Genomic DNA, 26709 nt, shown 5'->3' with positions numbered 1-26709 from the left:
GCACAATAAAACTCCCAAAAGTAAAAATTATCGTAACCCTAACTAACTAACTAACTAACAAACTAACTAACTAACTAACTAACTAACTAACTAACTAACTATATATATATATATATATATATATATATATATATATATATATATATATATATTAATTTAAGTGTATATAAATATTTATTTACACGTATATAAATTAATTTTTTTTCCAAAAATTTATAAATAATATTAATTACTTATAAATTAAATTAATATATATATATATATATATATATATATATATATATATATTAATTTATATATATATATATATAAATTAATATATATATATATATATATATATATATATAAATTAATATATATATATATATATATATATCTTGTAAATAATATTATTTATATTTATGCATTAATATGCATTAATATAATTTATAATAAATATAAATTAATAAATTTAAAATAACTTAAAAAAGATTTAAAAAAAAATAAAAAAATAAAGAAAAATTATTAAAAAATAAAATAAAATAAAAAAATAGATAAAAATAAAAACAAGGTAGGGGCCACTCCTAGTGGCGACTTGCCCTACCCTTAAGGGTAGGCGCCAACTAGGGTGGCGCCTAAGGCCAATTTAGGGCAAAAATTGGCCATTTTTGTAATTTTTTTTGAAATATAGGGTATTTTTGGAAAAAAAATTAACAAGTGAAATATAGGATATTGTGAATTTGCATTAAAAGAAAGTTATTAAGCGAAGAAAGTGAAACCAAGTTTTGTTCGAGTGTCTTCTAGAGTCCTTCTTAGTGAAGGAAGTGAAGTGATATTTCGCATAGGATAATGTGTAATAGAATGTATGTGAGATGGGTATATATTTATTGAGCGTTACTATAATAAGTTGCTATTAGTTACTACACGTATCACTATCATGATTGTAATATGTTGTCAATAAAGTAATATATGCTTACTACCTTTATTATGTCATGCATGATTAAAAGAACAATGTATTTGTGCTTTTAGACGTATTAACTCGGTGTATGGTTTTACTAAAAATAAATTTAATTTAAAAGTAATATTTGAAAGGAGACTCATAGTTAAAAACCCATATCAACCGTGACTAGGCATTACTCAAAATAGTGGTAGCTAGCCGTAAGATACCAGTTAGTTATTAAAAGGGGTTTAGGCAACCACTTAATTTGAAGGTAAAAAACGATGATAAAATGCTCATTCATTATTTTGCAAAAGTACTTATTGCTCCATTCATATGGAAAATTTGCTTCTTTTTTTTTGGTTGTTTGCTTTGAAATAGTATGGACTGTATCTTGATGCAGAGTATTATGGTGGGGGATTATGGATTATATTCGAATTTACTGTTTACTCTTTGCTTTTATCACTTTTTTTCTTTTATCATCCTAATTAATTTCATAAGATTCAACTATAATTGTTAAAGCAAAAATTCAATTATATTTTAACGAAATCAAACATATAAAAATTCATTATTCATCTCTATAAACGAAAGCACAATAAAACTCCCAAAAGTAAAAATTATCGTAACCCTAACTAACTAACTAACTAACTAACTAACTAACTAACTAACTAACTATATATATATATATATATATATATATATATATATATATATATATATATATATATATATATATATATATATATATATATATATATATATATATATATATATATATATATATATATATTAATTTAAGTGTATATAAATATTTATTTACACGTATATAAATTAATTTTTTTCCAAAAATTTATAAATAATATTAATTACTTATAAATTAAATTAATATATATATATATATATATATATATATATATATTATATATATATATATATATATATATATATATATATATCTTGTAAATAATATTATTTATATTTATGTATTAATATGCATTAATATAATTTATAATAAATATAAATTAATAAATTTAAAATAACTTAAAAAAGATTTTAAAAAAAAAATAAAAAAATTAAGAAAAATTATTAAAAAATAAAATAAAATAAAAAAAATAGATAAAAATAAAAACAAGGTAGGGGCCACTCCTAGTGGCGACTTGCCCTACCCTTTAGGGTAGGCGCCAACTAGGGTGGCGCCTAAGGCCAATTTAGGGCAAAAATTGGCCATTTTTGTAATTTTTTTGAAATATAGGGTATTTTTGGAAAAAAAATTAACAAGTGAAATATAGGATATTGTGAATTTGCATTAAAAGAAAGTTATTAAGCGAAGAAAGTGAAACCAAGTTTTGTTCGAGTGTCTTCTAGAGTCCTTCTTAGTGAAGGAAGTGAAGTGATATTTCGCATAGGATAATGTGTAATAGAATGTATGTGAGATGGGTATATATTTATTGAGCGTTACTATAATAAGTTGCTATTAGTTACTACACGTATCACTATCATGATTGTAATATGTTGTCAATAAAGAAATATATGCTTACTACCTTTATTATGTCATGCATGATTAAAAGAACAATGTATTTGTGCTTTTAGACGTATTAACTCAGTGTATGGTTTTACTAAAAATAAATTTAATTTAAAAGTAATATTTGAATGGAGACTCATAGTTAGAAACCCATATCAACCGTGACTAGGCATTACTCAAAATAGTGGTAGCTAGCCGTAAGATACCAGTTAGTTATTAAAAGGGGTTTAGGCAACCACTTAATTTGAAGGTAAAAAACGATGATAAAATGCTCATTCATTATTTTGCAAAAGTACTTATTGCTCCATTCATATGGAAAATTTGCTTCTTTTTTTTTGGTTGTTTGCTTTGAAATAGTATGGACTGTATCTTGATGCAGAGTATTATGGTGGGGGATTATGGATTATATTCGAATTTACTGTTTACTCTTTGCTTTTATCACTTTTTTTATTTTATCATCCTAATTAATTTCATAAGATTCAACTATAATTGTTAAAGCAAAAATTCAATTATATTTTAACGAAATCAAACATATAAAAATTCATTATTCATCTCTATAAACGAAAGCACAATAAAACTCCCAAAAGTAAAAATTATCGTAACCCTAACTAACTAACTAACTAACTAACTAACTAACTAACTAACTAACTAACTAACTATATATATATATATATATATATATATATATATATATTAATTTAAGTGTATATAAATATTTATTTACACGTATATAAATTAATTTTTTTTCCAAAAATTTATAAATAATATTAATTACTTATAAATTAAATTAATATATATATATATATATATATATAAATTAATATATATATATATATATATATATATATATATCTTGTAAATAATATTATTTATATTTATGCATTAATATGCATTAATATAATTTATAATAAATATAAATTAATAAATTTAAAATAACTTAAAAAAGATTTTAAAAAAAAATAAAAAAATAAAGAAAAATTATTAAAAAATAAAATAAAATAAAAAAAATAGATAAAAATAAAAACAAGGTAGGGGCCACTCCTAGTGGCGACTTGCCCTACCCTTTAGGGTAGGCGCCAACTAGGGTGGCGCCTAAGGCCAATTTAGGGCAAAAATTGGCCATTTTTGTAATTTTTTTGAAATATAGGGTATTTTTGGAAAAAAAATTAACAAGTGAAATATAGGATATTGTGAATTTGCATTAAAAGAAAGTTATTAAGCGAAGAAAGTGAAACCAAGTTTTGTTCGAGTGTCTTCTAGAGTCCTTCTTAGTCAAGGAAGTGAAGTGATATTTCGCATAGGATAATGTGTAATAGAATGTATGTGAGATGGGTATATATTTATTGAGCGTTACTATAATAAGTTGCTATTAGTTACTACACGTATCACTATCATGATTGTAATATGTTGTCAATAAAGAAATATATGCTTACTACCTTTATTATGTCATGCATGATTAAAAGAACAATGTATTTGTGCTTTTAGACGTATTAACTCAGTGTATGGTTTTACTAAAAATAAATTTAATTTAAAAGTAATATTTGAATGGAGACTCATAGTTAGAAACCCATATCAACCGTGAATAGGCATTACTCAAAATAGTGGTAGCTAGCCGTAAGATACCAGTTAGTTAGAAGGGGTTTAGGCAACCACTTAATTTGAAGGTAAAAAACGATAATAAAATGCTCATTCATTATTTTGGAAAAGTACTTATTGCTCCATTCATATGGAAAATTTGCTTCTTTTTTTTTGGTTGTTTGCTATGAAATAGTATGGAGTGTATCTTGATGCAGAGTATTATGGTGGGAGATTATGGATTATATTCGAATTTACTGTTTACTCTTTGCTTTTATCACTTTTTTTCTTTTATCATCCTAATTAATTTCATAAGATTCAACTATAATTGTTAAAGCAAAAATTCAATTATATTTTAACGAAATCAAACATATAAAAATTCATTATTCATCTCTATAAACGAAAGCACAATAAAACTCCCAAAAGTAAAAATTATCGTAACCCTAACTAACTAACTAACTAACAAACTAACTAACTAACTAACTAACTAACTAACTAACTAACTAACTAACTAACTAACTATATATATATATATATATATATATATATATATATATATATATTAATTTAAGTGTATATAAATATTTATTTACACGTATATAAATTATTTTTTTTCCAAAAATTTATAAATAATATTAATTACTTATAAATTAATATATATATATATATATATATATATATATATTAATTTATATATATATATATATATATATATATAAATTAATATATATATATATATATATATATATATATAAAATTAATATATATATATATATATATATATATATATATATATATCTTGTAAATAATATTATTTATATTTATGCATTAATATGCATTAATATAATTTATAATAAATATAAATTAATAAATTTAAAATAACTTAAAAAAGATTTAAAAAAAAATAAAAAAATAAAGAAAAATTATTAAAAAATAAAATAAAATAAAAAAATAGATAAAAATAAAAACAAGGTAGGGGCCACTCCTAGTGGCGACTTGCCCTACCCTTAAGGGTAGGCGCCAACTAGGGTGGCCCCTAAGGCCAATTTAGGGAAAAAATTGGCCATTTTTGTAATTTTTTTGAAATATAGGGTATTTTTGGAAAAAAATTAACAAGTGAAATATAGGATATTGTGACTTTGCATTAAAAAAAAGTTATTAAGCGAAGAAAGTGAAACCAAGTTTTGTTCGAGTGTCTTCTAGAGTCCTTCTTAGTGAAGGAAGTGAAGTGATATTTCGCATAGGATAATGTGTAATAGAATGTATGTGAGATGGGTATATATTTATTGAGCGTTACTATAATAAGTTGCTATTAGTTACTACACGTATCACTATCATGATTGTAATATGTTGTCAATAAAGTAATATATGCTTACTACCTTTATTATGTCATGCATGATTAAAAGAACAATGTATTTGTGCTTTTAGACGTATTAACTCGGTGTATGGTTTTACTAAAAATAAATTTAATTTAAAAGTAATATTTGAAAGGAGACTCATAGTTAAAAACCCATATCAACCGTGACTAGGCATTACTCAAAATAGTGGTAGCTAGCCGTAAGATACCAGTTAGTTATTAAAAGGGGTTTAGGCAACCACTTAATTTGAAGGTAAAAAACGATGATAAAATGCTCATTCATTATTTTGCAAAAGTACTTATTGCTCCATTCATATGGAAAATTTGCTTCTTTTTTTTTGGTTGTTTGCTTTGAAATAGTATGGACTGTATCTTGATGCAGAGTATTATGGTGGGGGATTATGGATTATATTCGAATTTACTGTTTACTCTTTGCTTTTATCACTTTTTTTCTTTTATCATCCTAATTAATTTCATAAGATTCAACTATAATTGTTAAAGCAAAAATTCAATTATATTTTAACGAAATCAAACATATAAAAATTCATTATTCATCTCTATAAACGAAAGCACAATAAAACTCCCAAAAGTAAAAATTATCGTAACCCTAACTAACTAACTAACTAACTAACTAACTAACTAACTAACTAACTATATATATATATATATATATATATATATATATATATATATATATATATATATATATATATATATATGTATATATATATATATATATATATATATATTAATTTAAGTGTATATAAATATTTATTTACACGTATATAAATTAATTTTTTTTCCAAAAATTTATAAATAATATTAATTACTTATAAATTAAATTAATATATATATATATATATATATATATATATATATATAAATTAATATATATATATATATATATATATATCTTGTAAATAATATTATTTATATTTATGCATTAATATGCATTAATATAATTTATAATAAATATAAATTAATAAATTTAAAATAACTTAAAAAAGATTTTAAAAAAAAAATAAAAAAATTAAGAAAAATTATTAAAAAATAAAATAAAATAAAAAAAATAGATAAAAATAAAAACAAGGTAGGGGCCACTCCTAGTGGCGACTTGCCCTACCCTTTAGGGTAGGCGCCAACTAGGGTGGCGCCTAAGGCCAATTTAGGGCAAAAATTGGCCATTTTTGTAATTTTTTTGAAATATAGGGTATTTTTGGAAAAAAATTAACAAGTGAAATATAGGATATTGTGACTTTGCATTAAAAAAAAGTTATTAAGCGAAGAAAGTGAAACCAAGTTTTGTTCGAGTGTCTTCTAGAGTCCTTCTAAGTGAAGGAAGTGAAGTGATATTTCGCATAGGATAATGTGTAATAGAATGTATGTGAGATGGGTATATATTTATTGAGCGTTACTATAATAAGTTGCTATTAGTTACTACACGTATCACTATCATGATTGTAATATGTTGTCAATAAAGTAATATATGCTTACTACCTTTATTATGTCATGCATGATTAAAAGAACAATGTACTTGTGATTTTAGACGTATTAACTCGGTGTATGGTTTTACTAAAAATAAATTTAATTTAAAAGTAATATTTGAAAGGAGACTCATAGTTAAAAACCCATATCAACCGTGACTAGGCATTACTCAAAATAGTGGTAGCTAGCCGTAAGATACCAGTTAGTTATTAAAAGGGGTTTAGGCAACCACTTAATTTGAAGGTAAAAAACGATGATAAAATGCTCATTCATTATTTTGCAAAAGTACTTATTGCTCCATTCATATGGAAAATTTGCTTCTTTTTTTTTGGTTGTTTGCTTTGAAATAGTATGGACTGTATCTTGATGCAGAGTATTATGGTGGGAGATTATGGATTATATTCGAATTTACTGTTTACTCTTTGCTTTTATCACTTTTTTTCTTTTATCATCCTAATTAATTTCATAAGATTCAACTATAATTGTTAAAGCAAAAATTCAATTATATTTTAACGAAATCAAACATATAAAAATTCATCATTCATCTCTATAAACGAAAGCACAATAAAACTCCCAAAAGTAAAAATTATCGTAACCCTAACTAACTAACTAACTATATATATATATATATATATATATATATATATATATATATATATATATATATATATATTCTATTTTAAAAGGATAAGTAAATATTGATGATGATGAGTTATGTACTTGTGGCGTCGATATTTGATACGGCGGCACAGACTGAACCTATAAGGTTATTAGTCCAACCCTAAAGTCAGTTAGAAAGCAAGGTGATTGTAGTTGAAAAGTGGAGATGAGATGTCTTTTATTTTGTATGATATTGTTGAGTGTGAATATGGAAGTAGAAAAAACAGTCTATAGGAGTTAATAGACGGAAATTAAAATTCAACTGTCGTGTTAAAAATCAGAGTGTTTTCAAAAATAATTTGTGAACGGAAAGTTTGATGCGAGAATGAAAATTGTACTATTTGAGTTTTGATCATGTTAACATGTTTCATAAATATCAAAGATGAATATGATGAAACACTAGATGTGGATTTATTCAATTGTGTAATGCACAAGAAGTGTTAACACAATGATTCAATAATGGAGTTCTAATGTTAATTGATTTCACATAAACTTAATCACCCATCTAGTTTGATAAGTTATCTAAGTTCAACAAAATATAATGTTTACATAATAAATCAATATCAATGAACAAATGATAAACTATGATGGAATTGAAAAACTTAAGCATGTAAATACTACAAAATTAAATGGAAGAGTAAGAGAGAGATGACACCGAGATTTATAGTTCTTCGGCATTTGTCCTCGCATTGCATATGGAACCTGCATAATTCCTTGTTATTTGACAGAATACTTATGAGAGTTCATACAATCACAAATCCACAATATAATTGAGAAAATAAATCTCCTATTTGGATCTTAACTAGTATACAACACAATCAAACTCTTCTATGCAATCTTTACTCAAATTAAGTTTCTTAAATCTTCCAATATCACAAACTCTACTTGAAACCTTCATGTGTAGTAATCAACCCCTCGATCATACCAATTTATTTAGTGTATTGTCTATCATTGATGAATTCTTAAAGAATTCATATTTAAGCATCCCTATAGGATTATAAAAATCTCGATATGTTAATCATGATTTATGAAATTATTTGTTATATCAAATTCACAAAGAACTTTAAATTAAAAATTAAACCATCCCTTTAATTGCTCAAAGAATAATTAGTCAATTTTTATGAAAATATCAATTGTCATTTTCATGCATCTCCAAAGGATTGCATTGCAGGAATAATATGCATCCAAGAAGAATTATATGAATAATGTTAAAATATCACATGACATTTCCTAAAGAATTTTTTTTTTTTATTGACGTGAAGATTTGTGACATAATTTTAAAGATTTTTTTACCGAGAATCGTTGAAGAATTGTACAAATAATAATTTGTTCTTGATCCCTATGAAGCTCATTTGGGATATATAATTCCTGAAAAATTAAGAGTTTTAAAATAAGGATTACTCAAATACTATGAATTTTCTTAACTAAAATTATTTGTATAGTTTCTCCTATTAGAATTTATCATCTTTTTTCATAATTATACAATGAAGTCTCCTTGAAAGATTGTATAAAAATATGATTATCATTATTGGAAGATCTATAATAGAGGATCCCTGGAGAATTCCAAAATGATTGAAGAATTCCAAAATGATTTATGAAAAATTGCTCAAAAATAATTTTTTTATTATTTATTATATGAAAATCATCTGTGATATCATTCATGATGAACTATAAAAATTAATCAAAAAAACACTAAAGAATTGTCAGACAAATAAATTTTTGGTCATTGCATGTGAGAAATAATTCCTGAAAAACTAATAATTTAATTTCAAACATCCATAGAGGATTATAATTTTTATTGGCATTTGTCATAGTAAATTGTGGTTGAATTTCTCTTGAACTAAGCAATTAGAATGTGGTCAAATTTGATAAGATCAATTTGATCTAAGTATAAGTTGGAGCAAAGAAAATTAAAAGATAATTCTTTTTTTTAATGTGGTTCTGAAGTAGTAAAATTAAGAATATAATTTCAAAAGTTTTCATATTTATGATTCAATTTTTATTGTTCATAAAAAATATCAACGGTCACATATTGATTATATTATATTCTTATAATTGAAAAAACTATTTATGTTTTTTTTAGGTCTGATTTCATTAATAATAAAAATAAGGGTCAAGCAAACAAGTGATCGGAGAACCGATTAAGAATTCCAAATAAAAAAATATTTTATATTTAATGTATTGAATACACATAATATTCTTTAAAAAATTTAATTATTTATGTTATCAGTGCATTGAATACACATATTTTTAGATTTTTTTTTTAATCTTTTAAATAATAATCAACTTTCCTTTTTAATCTTTTAACTAGTGACCTTAGACACTCATTAGCATTTTCCTAAATACTAATAATAATAATAATTTTTTATTATGACTTCTACATTTTCTTTCTTTTTGGTGGTAAGATTATGATTGTTACTGTTATAAATTATATTGTAGTAATTTGGCCTTATAATAAAGTATAACTTTATACACAATAAATTTTAATAAAAAATTAAATATTATTTAATGCTTTTAGTAAATGCGAGTAAACAATGTTCTATAATTATTTATTTATCTCTTTTTTTATACGTTAAACTTGAAATGTTATTGTTATCAAATTCATTAAATAAAAATATAAAATATTCTACTACATTGATCATGAAATAATGTGTAAATGATTTATCATTATTTTAAAAATATAATGCTACGGTTTTAAAATATTTAATTATTTTTAATATATAAATTAAAAGCATTTAATATATCAATATTGTTGTTTTGTTGGTATATTATTTTAATGGCTATTGAAATTATTATTTATTGCAAAAAGACCATATTTATAAAGATCAAATTAATGTATTTTGTTTTAATTATGAGAGATTTATCAATTTGATACTACTTTTGTTGGTTTATATAAAAAAGAACTCAATTTTTAAGTTCATTAAATAATCGATGTATTTGGTCAGTTTCTGGAATTGATACATTGATTATTAAATGAATCTAAAAAATAATTTGTATCTTATATAAAGGAATGGAGGTAGTATTATTTTACATATTAAATTAAATTTTTTAAGCCTTTTACATCTTTATGTATAGAAATATTATAGCAATTTTATTTTATGAGAAGATTAAGAAAAATTTATAATATGGTTGAATAGTTTCTATTGAACTATATTATTTCTATATATATTTTAATATTTTTAATTTTCCTAAGTATTAGTTATTACAAATTTTTATTTTATTAGATATTAATGAATTTATTTTAAATTCTTTAGATTTAATTTATAATAATTAAATTAAATAATAATACGTATGTATGGTTTATGATGCTTTTTTTTATTAAAGAACAATTGTATTTTAAAACAATTTTGTATATGAAAAATAATAGTTGATATATACATGATTTAAAAAAAATCATCTATTTAAAATATTTATTTTTATTTTGACAACAACGAAATTCAATTATATTTTTACTATTCATTGAAATTGGTTAGAACAATTAAAACACAAGTATTATTATAAATCAGAAGTTTATAAACCACACTTATGTGTGCTATTGGCAAAATCGATTGTGTCATCTCGGATGTATTATGATGCGAGAACTAGTATTGAAGAACCAAAAGTTTCTTCAATACAATAATATTAGTGTGTTTCTAAAGGAAATTAAAAAATTTAGATATTGAGTTTCTCATGACATTAATTATTGCATTGACAAAAATATAATGCAAATGTTTACTGTCTACTCACGACCAGAAGTTTATGAAATTATTTTCTCAAACTAAGATCTCAATTTATAAATTGTTCAGAACTTTCTTGATAAGTATCACATATATTATTATAGCATATATTGAACATCTTGTAGAATATGTTCATAAACAATATACTTGAAGATACATTCTTTAGATGTCTAAAGTTAATTATATGATTGATACTTGTGAGATCATAAAATCTAAATTAAATATTTGAAACACACAAAAGATAAATATGAATACATTTATTCTCGTTAATCCAACTAGTTAATATAAATAATTCTTCCATTAAATTACAAATTGTTTTAGTTTAATAACGTAATATGTCTCATCTAAGTAAGCTTTTAGATGTGTTGTGATTATTCAATTGCTCTAATAAAGTACAATAAAATGAGTTTTGAAAGAATTTTGAGAAAATGTATTTTATATGAATCTCATACTTGAGGATATATCTTGATCCAGTAATTGCATACTTGTTTGAAACTCACTAGGCTGATAATCAATTGATAAATTAATTTCTCAATATTAGGGGGAGATAGTTAGAAACTGAAAGTGTGAACTAGAGTTCGAATTAATAATTTGAAATAAAATATTATTATCTAATCCTCGAAGTTCGAAACACAATTCAATTGCAAAGTTTATGAAAGAATTATCAGCAACTAATACTCCACTCAAAGTGGATCTCCTATTTGATAATTTAATATTACAAATGATTTATAACCACGCATGAAGCATGGTAGAAAAGTCGGTTCCAATGTTAAACATTCTCTACCAAGAAAAGAAACTAAAGTTGAAGATGACCTAACGCATTGAGAATGGGCTGAAAACTGGAAAGATTGCTAGTAATGACAGCCAGTCAGTGGCCAAGAAATCTCAGGGTTTTTCTAAGAAGAAAGAGGCTGAGTCAAGTGTTGTGATAGAAAATGTCTACCCTCAAGTTCAAGCACCTATGACTCTTATGCCAAACTACCCTTATCCATACATTACTGCTGCTCAATATCAGCAATCTGCATACCAACGTCAGTATCAGCAGCCTCCATAGGCTCCAGCTTCTCAGAGTAACAACCCCTGCAAGATAACAGAAACTAGAGTCATGGTCAGCATAGACGGTTTGATATAAAACGTCCTCATCGTGACCCGATCCCCGTACCTTATTCAGCAAGAGGCAATCGTGCCAAAGGAAATTTTGCCTGCTACTTTCCCGTATCATGCAAAGCACAATCCTAATGCTTTGTGTGCCTATCATGTCGGACATATAGGACATTTTATCGAGGATTGTTGATCTATCCAATCAAGAGTACAAAAGCTTATTGATCAGAAGGTTTTTTTATTCTCTGAGGCGGGACCAGACGTCATAATCAACCCGTTGCCAGACCACTATGGACAAATTGTGAATGCAGTTAGCACGGAAGATTACTCAGATTCAGTTGCTTCTTTAGAGGAGTATCAACGCTAGAAATATCATATTGATTCAATCATGTCTCATTTGTAATCTTTTCTTGTTTTTTAATTTTTATTCATTTGTAAAACTTGTCTGGTTTTTAAATGATAATAATAATGAAATAAACGTGCATGTTTTGCTTAAATCCATTTGTATTCACTCATATTTTATTTTATCAGTATCAAACAGTTTGTCAAATAAAATCAAAAGAGGATGATGCAAATAAAATACGCAAGATCGTTGCTTGCATGCTTTTGAATAAGACCCTGCTGATGATGTAAGGAATTGTTCAATCCCTAAACACCGGAGATATAAGGAAGTTAATCCCTAGTCAACCCTTTGGTCCTTGAAGTAGGAGTTTCTTTCTTTATACATAAAACCCTCAAGTTTAACCACGGGTAGGTGTAAGACCCCAATTTTTACCCTAAGACCCCTCATGCTATATCATCATTTGCATTGGCTTTGGGATCACACCTTAGCATCTTCCTTACCCCTCATTCATTGGGTTTTCATTGGGAGAGATCACCAAGCACATTTGATTGTATCATACTTTGTTTTTCACTATTTACTAACCAAAATACAAAAAATATGTCAATGTATAGTTTGTTACTTTTGTAGGTAGTGTGTGTGTTCACCCATGCTCCATCAAGCTCATATCTAGGATTTAAGACCCTCAATGCAAGGAGATCAATCAATATATGATTTAAATTGGTTCTATACATCATATATGGATCACCAGGGTCTTCACATATCATTTTGATCAAGAATTCATCGAGAGTTTGAAACTTGTTTGCCTTGAAAGCCCTAATTCATCTGGGTATCTTGTGTGACTTCCTCAGTAAGTTTCTTCACCATTTGATCAAATATATCAAAGGATACTTCACATTACATCATCTTACACATATATGATCCTACATGACTCCCAAATATCAAGAGAATATCAAGTTTGCAAGTTGGTTCATGATGGTTGACCAGAAGAAGTGAACTGGTCAAAACTGGGGTTCCCTAGACCCTGTCTCCTTCAATTTTTGTCATATGAAAATAATTCCAAGAGCAAAGTTACTCCTTATGACATTACAAAAAACTTTCATGTTGAAATTAATAGCTATTTTTTGCTTGGAAAGTCATTTTTTATGGTGAAAGATTATATGTCATTTTGTTTGTTCCCTAGTTAGGAAGTCAACTTCCAAGGACCATAACTTGCTAATTTTTTATGAGATGAAAACCATTCAAGTTCCATGATAAAATTAAAGATGTCCTATTCAACTTTTATGTTTGGAAGAAGTGCAAATTCAACTTGAAAATGCATGTTCCAAGAGGAAACATTATAGGTCATTTTTGGTCATTACCATTGAACAAGTGATTTTCCTCAACTTCTAAAATGCATAACTCCTTTATGCCAGATCCAAAAGAGGTCAAATTTGTGATCAAATTGAAGAGGTTTGAAATAGATACAACTTTTATGGAGGAAACTTTCCTATTTGAAGTCCATACCAAAAGTTATTCAACGTGGAAGAAGTGAACATTTGACTTGGTACTTAGAAAATTTTCAAATATGTTTGATTTCCCAAACTTCCACCTCAAAATTCATCATGATCCAAGCTTCAAATGGAAAAGTGTTCAACATGAATGATAGACTTTCCAAAAAGTCCAAGATCATGTCATTTGGCCAAGGAATGAAGGACTTGCGCATGGGTTCTTTTCAAGGGACCAATTGGATGGATTTCACCTTCACATTTAAAATTCAAATGCATGGCCACATGACATGATTTCAGCATGATACTCAAGCATTTTTGGACCTGAATACATCACTTGATGGGACTATCACATGCCCATGCAAGCATGCAATGAAAATTGCTAAATTTGGCAAAATTTGGAAGTGGGTGGAAATGAATTGGAATGTCTATAAATATAACCCTCATGGATCAGAATTGAGGACCTCATGCCCAAGCTTTGGACCTGCAATCTAAACCCTCACCATTAAAGGATAATCTTGAAGTTTTTCATTTGAAAATCGAGCTTTAAATCTCATTTTGTTTTGAGATTGAAACTCCAAGGGTCCAAGCGTCTCTTTGATCTTAATCATCTCCTACAAGCTTCTGAAGCCAAGCAAATCACAATTGGGATCAAGATCAAGCAAGGTTAAAGCTCCTTCGAATGTAATTTTTCAGAATTTTCATCTCTTCGTTTCTCCCTCAATTCTTCACTATTCTTTGTGATTTTTGGTTGGCTGAAGTCCTACCAATGTAGGCAACAAGATTGAGTTGCTTTGAGGCCAAATCGAAGTAACTCAGTTCATGATCCTCAAAATTCAAATCCCTGTATCTTCCTATATACTTGAAATTTGAGAGAATTGAGGCCAGATTCGAGCCCCTGAGCATTTTTTCTTTAAATCCATGTCCTTGTTTTTCATTTTGGTGGTGGTTGGTTATGGACCAGTCCGATGAGGTCCACCAGAAAAGAAGACCGGAGCCCTAACTCTGGTGATGTGTTGGCGATGTCCTAAACCATCAGATCTTCCTCCCATCTTCTAATCATGGCCTTCGCTTCTAATTACCACGCGTGTACACGCGTTGACTGAGGTGCATGATGGAGCGCGCGTTTTGGCCATCAGACCTGCCACCTCAATTAATGAGGGAGATTTGATAGCCCTTGTTTTTGTATTTTCTGATTTTTCATTTAATTGCTTTATTTTGTTTAATTCATAATAATTTTATTTTTAATCCAAAAAATATGGGACTTTCACCAAAAATATTTAAATATTTTTCTCTTTCATTTTCTGAATTAAAATTATTTTTTGGATTAATTTTGATATTTTTTATGAATTAAATGCTTTTGTGTATATTTTTAATTGTTTAAAAATACTTCTGACTTTTCAAAAATCATGAATTTTTTTGTCTAAGGTCCTTTGACCTTGTTTGACCTAGGATAAATCTCCTGTCAATTTATTTGGTGTTTTAAATAGATTTTAGGTTTTGACCAAATTAAATTGAATTTTAATGCATTTTTAATTGATTAATTGTGTAAAAGTTATCTTGAGCCATTTTATGGTGTTGTGATGTTTGACTATTTGCTTGGGCCTTGGTAAAGGTTGATTTGACTTTTGTTGGATTAAAATCATTGGATTTAGGGGATTGATGAAATGTACGTTTCATCTCCCAAAATGAATGAATGATTTTAATTTGATAAGATTTCTCCCATGACCAATTTGTGTTTCTCTCATTCCCTTCCCCTTCATATTCATCCATATTCTTTTCCATTCCTTTCATTGACCAATGAAATCTTAAATATCCGAAGGCTAATTGGTTATTCAATGACCTTTTGTCAGATGAACCAATACAAGTATGGATGAGATAGGTTCATCCTTTTTCATCTTTTCTCTTAGTGTGTGGTATGTTTTAAGTGTTTGGTCCATCATACCAAATATCTAACATGCATTAACACCTAAATCTTTATTTCCCATCCTCAGATAGTTGTGACTTCTACATAAGTCCAATTACGATTTCTTATCATAGAGCTAAATTTGACCCTAAAGGCATATCACTCTTGTAAGTGAGATTGTAAGTCTCCCATCTTTCATGATATTGTATGGAAACTTGGCCTTTTTTCCATCCTATGGAAGATGTCTTGGTTCAAGGATCCATGCTTGTGAATAGATGGTGGAGTGTTCTCCAAAGAATGACTTAATCAATTGAAAAGAAAAACATCACTAACATATAATTAACCTTGACTAACAATTGCTAACTCTTATTAATATTGCTTTACTTTCAAGTCATTTACTTTATGCAATTTAATTTTTAGTCATTTATCATTCCTTTCCATTTACATTTCATTTAACTTGTTTATGTTTATGCCATTTTTACTTTGCTCATTTGAGGCATATATTGTGATTGTATATTTTTTTGTGCATTTTGATTGTGCTTATGGTCTTAGGACCTTAAAATACCTAATAAACAACAAAACCCTAAGATTTGTTTGAGTGGACTATTGAGCTTTATCTGAACTTTTGGACTTAGGATTAGGCAACATTTCATATGCAAAAGGACTTGGCCAATGCCAACATTTTGAGACCAAGTTATTGTGAACTGAGCCTTCATCTGATGCAAGTCTTGGGATTTATTTGAACTCATCTGCTACCTTGTCTTGGTGCAAACTGTTATGTTGATCTTATTACTAATGCTTTATTCTGAGTTGATCAAGGAATATGTCATCTGATGCATGAGAAGACAAAGAAGAATGCTAGCTATGGGATTTGCTTGCTTGGATGTGGCCATCTATATTTGATGCCTTGATCTTCATGATGTTGGATATTGCTAATTGCTTGATTGATTTTTGATTGATTCAAAGTCCAAAGGGAAAATAGGTATTTTATATGACATTCTTGTCTGTTGGATTGCATCCCATTGGTCAGATCTTTTCAACTCTCAACTTTTAATTTTATGCTTAGGATTAGTCTCTTCATCTTCTCCCACTTCTAAAATTTCAAAATCTCTCCCCCTTTTCGAAAACTTTCTTTGCTTGTGATTTCAAACTTAGATCTTATTTTAAGTAGAAACTTTGTCCTTAGGCGAATGGATTTTCAAACTTTTTCTTAAATCAAACATGTAAATAAATCTAATCATATTGACTTAAAATTTCAAAAGACAAAAATAACTAACAACCTCATTCAAAATTTTGGCCCTTTGTTCCCTTCTCAATTAAATTTTTGTTAAAAGCAATTCACTCATTTTGTAATTGTTACCCGGAACTACGAGGTTTTGATCCCTCATTTTTATGTTGGTATATAGGCACAAGTTCGAAGGTCTTGTCAAACACAAAAATATAATCAATGAATTTTATTCTCATCCCCACACTTTATTTTTCTCAAACATCTTTTATACCAAAAACACATACACAAAAAAAGGACTCCCTAGGCGTACCTAGGAAACTTTGGGTGCTAACACCTTTTCTCTGTGTAACCAACCCCCTTACCTGTAATCTCTAGAATTTTATTAGTTTTGATTTAAAAACTTCTTATCTTTGGGTTTTGTTCGTACTTTTTTCTTTTCCTCTGGAAACAATAAAAGCACGACGGCGACTCTGGTTTTATTGACGTTTAGCTTATCCATAGCTTGATAGTCATGAATTTACCACTACAGAAATAAAGTGGCGACTCTGCTGGGGAGTAGTCCTCAGTGGGTTTAGCCTAATTTTGTGTGTGTATATAATTGTATATTTGATGTTTGTATATTTGTTGGTATGATATAATATGTCTGTTATGCTTAGTGATCTCTGAGTGGTGAGATAAGTTCTAACCCAAACTTGAGCGCAATTAAGAAATGAGGGTGGTATAGTCATGTTCAACTTGTGTGGAGTAGTCCTTAACAAGTTGGCTTGAGACCCATCTTCTCAGTGGAGACCCTTTTGGAGTTACTAATGTCACACAAGTTATTTGTGGTTAGGCATTACTTTCTATGATTTAGGGGTCCGAGAAGCTAAGGACCGTAGAATATTTAACCCATCTTAGCCTATTTAGGACGTAGTGCGGAGACTGTTCAGGTGTAGACCTGATAACAATTGGTACACAATACTACTCTCCGACGAGTCTCTCTTAAGAATATTATGGGTCTATGAGTCAGTCATCCTAACCTGTAATATCCGATAGATGGGATTAAGACTCTGGGAACTTTCTAGAACATTATCTACAAGTTTTTATCCTTAGTACACTCCTTTGGGATGGTTCTTAACCCGAATCCATGCTCGTGACTCAAAACAAACCCTTTGATTCTTGGTTGATCCGATCAAGTCTTGTCAATATCAATGGAACTTGGGTGTTGATAAGGTGAAAACCATAATCCACCAAAATGGATGATTGATCTTGTTGATGACTTGATCCATCCCTTGACCTTTGTTTGTGTTTGCCTTGTTTGTGATCCCTTGTTTGTGATTGTTGCATCCATGCATACATGTGCATCATAACATTCATCACAGAAAATAAATTTCAAGGAATTGTGGTTTTATTTGAAAATATTTTCAGACCAATGGATTGTGGACGAAGAAACACAAAGAAGTACAGTTTCAAATGTCCCGATTTGAAAGAACTAAGGAAGTTATCATCCTTTATTTTAGATCCTTTGGACTTCAAGCAACGTTATGGTAAGCTTTTGTCTGTGTTATCTGCTGACGTAGTTGAAGGACTCTTGAATGTTTTGGTTATGTTCTATGATCCTCTATACCGGTGCTTCACTTTTCCTGATTATCAGCTTGTGCCTATGTTAGAGGAGTGTGCCCATCTCTTGGGAATACCCATATCTGACAAAGTTCCCTTTAGTTGATTGTAGGAGATTCCCAGATCTCATATCAGAGCTGAAGCTCTTCATCTGAGGAAATATGAGATTAAGGCTCATTAGGTGAAGAAAAGAGGTAATTTTGGGTTGACTTATGAGTTCCTCATAGGAAAATCTATTGTCTTTGCTCAAGCCGGTAGTGTGGATGGTTTTGAAGCCACCTATGTGTTGCTCATCTATGGTCTAGCTTTGTTCCCTAGCATTGATGGTTTTATTGATGTGTACGCCATTAGAATCTTATTGATTGGGAATAATGTTCCTACTCTGTTGGGTGACATGGAATTATCTTTGCATTGGAGGAATTCTAAAGTTGGTGGGACTATTGTGTGTTGTGTTCCTCTTCTGTAAAAATGGTTTATTTCGCACTTGCCTTAGACGCCTGCTTTCTTAGAGAACAAACAATGTCTACGGTGGTCCTATAGACTTATGTCTCTCACTAATGATGATATTGTTTGCTATGATTCTGCATTAAGTAGTGTGGGTATTATTTTCAGTTGTGGTGAATTCTCTAATGTGCCCCTCATTGGTACCCAAGGAGGAATCAACTACAACCCTGCTTTGGCTCGTCGTAAACTTGGGTTCCCCTTGAGAGACAAACCTAATAACACTCAGTTAGAAGGTCTTTTCTATCAAGAGGGTAAAGATCCCCAACATTTGAAGCAGAAGATGATACATTCTTGGCATAGTGTGCATAGGAAAGGGAGATCTGAGCTTGGTCCAAGCAATTGTGTAGCTTTGGAAGCTTACACTATTTGGGTGAAGAAGAGGAATTTGTAACTGAAGATCCTGTATGCTTCTGAAAGACCTATGTATTTGGTTGTGGCTGAGCCATCAACTCTCCCTAACCAATATGTAGAGGAGTTGGAAGACGCAATCATCAAGATGAAGCAAGAGAGAGATATGTGGGAAGAGCGGTTCCAGGCTTTAAGCCGAAAGCATGAAGAGTTGCAGCTTGAGTCGAAAGACAAGGATGCACTTATTGAACTTCTTGAAGGTCGAGCAATGAAGAGACAGACAGAGACAGAGGGTATACCTTCCTCTCGTATGACTCAACCTTCCGGTGCTTGGAAGAAGATTATTCATCAGCTTGTCCTTAAGAAGGCTCAGATGAAGATATCCTTTGAGTTCGAGATTCGATGCATCCGAAGGAAGTACGTGCCCACAGCCAGATCATCTGATATTGTTGCTAAGGGATCCTTAGGATGATTAGTTTCCTTTTTTGTTGTATTTGTATTTTGGTTTCTAAAATTGTACTGAGTGTCATCCTTCCAAATTTTATGAATAAAAAGAGATTTTATGGTCAATCAAATTGTTGTTATTATTATTATATATTTGCAAATAGAACTTCATATGTTCCTTGAAATTAAATAAACAAAGACATTGCATTTCATGCATCATTTACATAACAGGTTTTCTTTCGCCAGATGTCTTATCGGTTATTCTTTTGTGCTTCAGCCAAGCTGACTCACCAATACAACACTCGCGCTAATCAACCCAAGATCATGGAACACTTAGAGCAAGAGAACTGAGGGATGAAATCGCCAGGTTAATAGCATTGATGGAATCCTTCATTGCTGCGTAGAATCAGACTTCACCAACTCCTGCAACTCCTCCCTAGAGGATTGTCATTTTTGAGGTTTCTACATCAATTGTTCCTGTTGTTGCTGTAAGACCCCAATTTTGTCCCTAAGATCCCTCATGGCATCATATCATATCATATCATATCATTGCCTCAAGGATCATTGTACACCTTGCTTCCTTCCCTGTGGGTGGGTTACCTTTTGAGAGTGGTTTTTGATCACCAAGCATGTTTTGCATTTGTACATCATTGCTTTTCATTTGTTTACTAACCAAAAGTACAAAAATATGTCATCTAACCTTGTTACTTGCAGATGAAGCAATTCTAGGTCAAGACAGTCAAAGGCATTCATTGAGCAATGGATGGTGGCCATTCTTGAGAATTTGGGCACCATGATCATTCATAAGTAGTTCATATGAGTTGTGATATCATTTTGAATTAAGATCTCAAGTGGTAGAGGTTTGGAATTCATCTGAACATCCTTCAGTCAACTGAAACCATAGAAAAGTCAACACAAGTCAACTGTGCATTCAATCATGGATTTGAAGGTGGGAGATGGTTAGAGAGGCCTCATTCATGTCCATACAAGTATCATTTGACATGTCAAACATCAACAATGGAGAATTTGAGGTCAGATGAAAAGTTTCCAAAAATAGTAAGTGACCTGTAATTTCAAACTGCCAAAAATGGAAAGGTTTTCTCCTCAAGTTTACATCATCAAGCAAGCTTCAAATGAGAATTTGTCCAACATGAAAGTTGAATATCTTGCTCTCACCTTTCCAAAAAGTCCAAGAACATGAATTTCTCATTTGTGGTTGAAGAATTATGATCAAATCATTGCCAAGAAATTTTGAACTTCAAGCTTGCATAACTTTTGCACCAAATGGCCAATTGGAATGGTTCTTTTTGTGACATTTCCATCTTGATATGCTCTATCATAATCATGCATCACATATCATCAATTCTCATCACAAATTTTTTGCATTTTTCACTTGAATTTAATTTGAATTTTGGAGGGAAAGTATCAATTTGAAAATTGTGCATTGTTTTCACTTCCAACCAATCGCATTTGCTTCAAAATAGATTTTGAAATGCATTTCCAAGCTAGCTCGAGCACTGTTCCATTGCCATGCACATGTAAGGGTGATTTTGGCAATTTGCATAAACGCCTTCATCTCACTTAATCTAAGGGTTTTGCTTAATTGTGATTAGTGAACATGATTAACAGATGGTATATAAAGCTAATCATAACAGAAAATGCTAACAACAACTTCACAATTTCAGATCTAAAACTTTTGCTCTCAAATTTCTCTCAACTTTTTCATCGAGTTTCTTCATAGCCTTGCCTATTTCTTGTTCTGTTCATCATCTGTAAGCAGTATTGAAGATTGTTGAAGGAAGATCTTGAAGATTCAGCAAGAATCGTGGACTGTGGAAGCTTATGCATAACCATGGCAGTTGAAGTTTCAAGAGGAATCAAGCATTGTTGAGCTATTCTTCATCATTCTTTCACCTATCCAAGCAGTGTAGAGCATCTGTTTTGTATTTCCAGGACCTGAATTGCACAAATCCAACTCTGCATCTTCATAGAGGTTAGAATTCGATGCTCATGATTCTTGAAATTGATATATGCATCTTGTAGATCTCTCATTACTGGTCATGCTGAGCTTTGGATCTCTTGATTTCATTAAGTATTGAGTTAGCTAGGGCGATTTTAAGTTGAACATGTTGAACTTCTTTTGCTCGATCCATTCGTATCATGTTGAATTAGATGAAATCAATGCTGGATTGTTGATGTGTGATGTAAGAGGAATCTATTGGTATGCGTTTCATGAATTTCTGTGCATGTTGGATCTTGATGATGATGAACACGATGAGTATGTGATGAACATGTTAGGGTTTAGTTTTCCAGAAATGTTTTGATCTGCCTTGGCCGTGTTTGCATGTAAAATCTTGTTAATGCTCATGTATTGGTCCACACAAGCACTCACGTGGTTGAATGATTGGTCCAGATTCAAGCGCCTTGCCACGTGAGATTAATGAAACGGCGCGTTTCATGTAGTAAGCGCCAAGTTTGAATGTCTCGCGTGTTCGATCCATGGCTATGTCATTTCCATAATTGCCTTGCATTTTGTATTTCATATTTTCTCCTTGTTCATGCTATGCCATTTCACATGATTTTTATTTTTTCTCTTCATTAAAAAATTCATAACTCAAAAAATACTTATCCAATTGATGTGAGATTTTTTGCACAATGTTCTTCATGATGTCTTCTTTTTTTGATGATTTTTCCAGAATATTTGCTCGGTTGGATTTTTAAATTGCCTAGGGTTTGTTCATGCATATGCCTTCTTGCACCTTGCTTGCCATTTTGGTTATGAAATGATGATGGTTGATCCAAGGAAGCTGAAAATTGACATGTATAAACTAGACATCCTAATGGTCATTTTAGTATAGAGTTTGCATTTTTTGCCTTTCTGGATGTTGAGTTATGATATGATTAATGGAGGTGTGACAATGTGTGTCACACCATTTCTTGTCCAACTTGCTGATTTTATTTACCATGCCAAATAAATACCAATTGATGAGATTTTTTTGCATGATGCTTCTTCTGGATGTTAGGTTTGATCATGATTTTTTGTGGAATTTTTGGATCCATTTCCAATTTGTTTGAGATTTTCCTTTCTGGCTTGTCATGTTTGAACTTTTGAAAAGTGTTGAACTTCCATGATTTGTGAAATTCTTATGCCTTATCATATGACCTTGAAATTTTGTACATTGATTGTTGACATGTTGAAGTTTGTCTTGGCTTTGGTTTGAATCATTTATCACTTGTCATTTCTGTTTTAGGATTGCCTTAAGTTGATGCATCAATTTGTGCTTCCTTTGAGCTTGTTAATGCTTACCTTGACTTAGTGAATTTCTTTGACATGCTTATACTTGTCCAAATGCAATGATTTTTGGTGTGTTGATCATTTGATGTGTTCTGTTTAGACATGATTTTTCTTGGAATTTATTGAGCTATTGTTGATTTGATTTGCCTTGGTTCATTCTGTTTACCTCATTGTGATTCCAACTTGCATACTTTGACATGATTTGTTTGTGAAATAAAATTGGTTGATGCTTTTGACATGAGACCACTTGGATGTTGTTCTTGATTGATTAATCTTGATTCTTGTCAATTTTCATGTTCTGTTTTGGGTTATTTCTCCTTCTTTGACCCTAGGCCTTGTCCTAGTGGTTTGCTTCTCATGTTTGACTAACTTTGACTTGTTTTGTAGGATGCTCTTAGCTCATTTGAGTTGAGCTTGTGCTTTGCACAATGTAGCCTTGCTTGTTTGGTTGTGTATTGTCTGTTGACTGTTGGATTATCTGTTTGACTTTTTGAATTGTATACTGATTGAGTTGGATTGTTTTCAGGTACATTAGTTGCTTAAGTTCATTTTGAACTTGCTTTTGCTTGGTTGCTTAACCAATTAGGTATAATTTCTCTTCTTCATGTAGTCTGGAAGACCTGGGTTGTTACTTGGCCAGGCACCTGTCTGAAGTCCTCCTTAAGAGGCAATGCTTGTGATTGTTTATCTTTGTCCCCAAGCAGGAAAAGTCCTTTGATAAGGCAATTGGTAGATAAAAGAGATGTGTAGTCCATCTCCTACTATTCTGTGTGTCATCCTTTTGCTCACATTACATGTTGAGGCATTGTGGATCTTAACCCAAGATCTATAGAGTCATTAACTTGTGAAGAGAGTTCCAACTTTCTGAACTCCCACACCTTCTATCATTTGAAGCTCTCCCTGACCAGGGATAGAAGCCATGAGGCACACCCCTCATTTCCTTTTCATCTGCTTCACCTTAACTCTCAATGTTAAGGTTAAGAGCAACACTTACCCCATTCCAGTTGACTGTAAAGTCTAACCTTGTTTGAGCCTAATTGCTTGGATATAGTGTGTGCTAACTGAATCATTGATTGCTTATTGGTTCATCTGTACATGTTTGCTTGTTTGCCTTTGTGCATTTATCATCATTAATTGCTCATTATTGCATGATCGTTATTGCATATCTTTGTGACACATCTTTGTTTGCCCATTGAGGAATCAACTGTAACTCCATTAATTGGCCATTGTTCCCATGATTTGGAAGGGATTGAATGTAAGACCATTTCATTGGCCACTTATATCCTCTTTGCTTAGTGCTTTTGTTTATTTGTTGTATGTGAGGATCCAATTGTAAGTCCATGTTGTTGGCATTTGTTTTCCCATGATCATCTGTTGTAGATTAGAGTAAGCCCAGATAGATTGGCATCTGACATCCATGTTTTGTTTTTGTTCTAGGAGATTGGAATAAGTCCATTTATTGGTATCCGATATCCATGTTTTGTTTTGCTTTAGGAGATTGGAATAAGTCCATTTATTGGCATCTGATATCCCTGTTTGTTTTAGGAGACTGGTGTAAATCCATTTATTGGTATCCGGTATCCACCTTTGTTTGTGAGATTGGTGTAAGTCCAGCAATTGGCATCCGGTATCATTTGTTTTGCTTATTTGTTATTGCTCATTGCTTATTCCTAAGGACACACTTGAATCATCTTCCATATGATCTCAAGAGGTGAACCTTTCTGAGAAGTTTTACACTCCATTATCCATACCCTCTTCGTCCTAAACCTTTTCACATGTTGCTTTCAAACTTGAAATAATATTGTGCAAACATCTTCATGTCTTTCCAAATTAGAAACCTGGACCTTAAGTCCTTGATTTTTCAAACTTCACTTTTGATAACACTTCTTTCTGAATTGAATCTTAATCATATCTTGACCATACTTTGTGAATACTCATAATCAGTTAACTTCACCCATTCAATTGTTTTATGGCGTTGTCCATTCTTGTTAAGTTTTTCACACATTAGCCATAGGTTTCAATTACCATAGTGGTTGATGTAAATCTTACCTTATCCTTAGTTGAGTTGATTGTAAGTCTTCCATACTTATTATAGGGTTAACCCCTCACTAGTATGTTGAAGCTGTCCTCACATGGTGGATTGTTGATTCAGGTTGAGTTTTCTCCCATTGGTAATGAAAAACCTTAGGGCTTGTGTTTTAAAATGAATTCACTAATTTTTGGAAATCTTTTAGCCAAACTACGGCGTTTTGATCCTTACCTTTCATGGAAGGTACGTAGGCAACGAGTTCATCCGTTCAAACACAAAAACAATAAAAATTGTATATTCTTTTCTCATCTTCCCAATCATGTTTGCACAATAATATTTTCATAACAAATAACATCTTATACAACAAGTGTGAAAAGGGCTCCCTAGAAGTACCTAGGACGTTTTGGGTGCCTAACACCTTCCCATTGCGTAATTTACCCCTTACCCAGATTCTCTGATCTTTTCATTAGTTTTTTATGTGTAAAACTTCTTAGGCTTTTGTTCGCTTTTTAGCCATTCCTTAGGATAAATAAAAGTGCGGTGGCGACTCGATTCTTTGTATGCTTTGCTTTTGGTTTAATCAATAAATCATAAAGTGACGAATACACCACTACAGAAAAGTGGCGACTCTGCTGGGGAAAAATCTTCCTTGGTGGTATTGCCTACTTTTCACCCTTGTTGTGTGATATATTGTTATCTGTTATGTGACATATTTTTGTACAATTTGGGATAACTGTATTGATTGTAATGTTTGAATTGCTTGATATACAATTGCTGTTTGCTTTGGTGATCTCTGTGAGATGAGTTCTATATCCGAACTCGAGTGCACCTTAGGATAGGAGAATGGCATAGTCTTGTTGACTGGTGTGGAGTATTCCTTAGCCAGTTGACTTGCGAGTCCATTCACTTGGTGGAGGTCATGCTGGATTAATAATGTCACACAAGTTATTTGTGGTTAGGCATTATTCTTTCAATCATGTGCCTTAGAAGCCAAGGACCTTAGTTTACCAAGCCCATCTTGGCCTATTTTTAGGACGTAGTGCGGAGGTCGTTCAGATGTCAGATCTGATACGATTGTTACGCGATACTACACTCATAAGAGTCTCTCTTGAGAATATTTTTGGAATACGAGTATTCGTTCCTCCGATAATATCCGAGAGATGGGACGATGATTATGGGAACCTCTGGTAGAACATG

Source organism: Lathyrus oleraceus, chromosome 2 (assembly GCF_024323335.1).
Source record: "Lathyrus oleraceus cultivar Zhongwan6 chromosome 2, CAAS_Psat_ZW6_1.0, whole genome shotgun sequence".
Lineage (NCBI taxonomy): Eukaryota > Viridiplantae > Streptophyta > Magnoliopsida > Fabales > Fabaceae > Lathyrus > Lathyrus oleraceus.
The sequence above is the reverse complement of the archived record's forward strand: the minus strand, read 5'-3'. Positions refer to the sequence as shown.